The sequence below is a fragment of the Pogonomyrmex barbatus genome, unplaced genomic scaffold (genome assembly GCF_055798465.1).
Source record: "Pogonomyrmex barbatus isolate J1 unplaced genomic scaffold, ASM5579846v1 scaffold2, whole genome shotgun sequence".
Classification (NCBI taxonomy): domain Eukaryota; kingdom Metazoa; phylum Arthropoda; class Insecta; order Hymenoptera; family Formicidae; genus Pogonomyrmex; species Pogonomyrmex barbatus.
In genome coordinates, this window is record NW_028297116.1 from 12,302,501 (window position 1) to 12,303,354 (window position 854).

Here is an 854-nt window from a genome sequence, read left to right on the forward strand (position 1 = left end):
AGCTTCGTTGGTCGGAGAAAAAGTTAATAGCTTGGAGAAATTAGCCAATGTGGGGAGGATCGTTGATCGGGGATCGTGTTTCGGGAGGGTGTTTCTGCACAGATGCAACGATAGCAACAGTTCGGCCCGCTCGAACCGGAGGTCACATATGAGCTCGAAGCTATGGCGTCGTATGGGCTTGACTCACACGCATCACGCGTAGTCATCCATCATTGTCAGTCTCTTCACTGACACGGCCGTCCGTCCTACCAACGCGCGGGGCTCTCGATTTGAGTTTCTTTCGTCAAAGTTGTGATTTTGTACAAAACGTCGCAATTCACGATTCTCCGTTGCTGATATCGTAATTATTACAACACTATTGTTTTCTCTGACTCTGACAATAATAATAATCTTTTCTGATAGTGTAAGGCATATCGCTAAGTATCGTTAAGGATATTTCAGTGAATTACCGTTTAGCCTTTCTTTAGTTTTATATGACCGTGATAAATCAATTTATGTGTGTAAGGATTTCTTTGGCATAACAAATGGCGCGTTAATCTCTGAATAGAATATGAAGTTGACACGGTGTAAGGATGCTGCTAAGAATAATATTTCAGTTCGATTGCTCCGATATTTTGGGTCATCCATCATCGTCACTTTCATCGCCAGCATGGGCAAACCATGCCATCTACGATCAAAATTTACGCGTTCCGCCACCGTTCATGGTCATTCCTTCGTTAAACTTATGATTTTCCGTATCATTCGTTGGTTTACACGATGCTTTCAGATTCCATATGGTTTAGCACTTTTAATTGAGCAACTAAAATAGTAAAAAAAAAAAATAACTAAATAAGAAAATAAGAACACTCGTACTC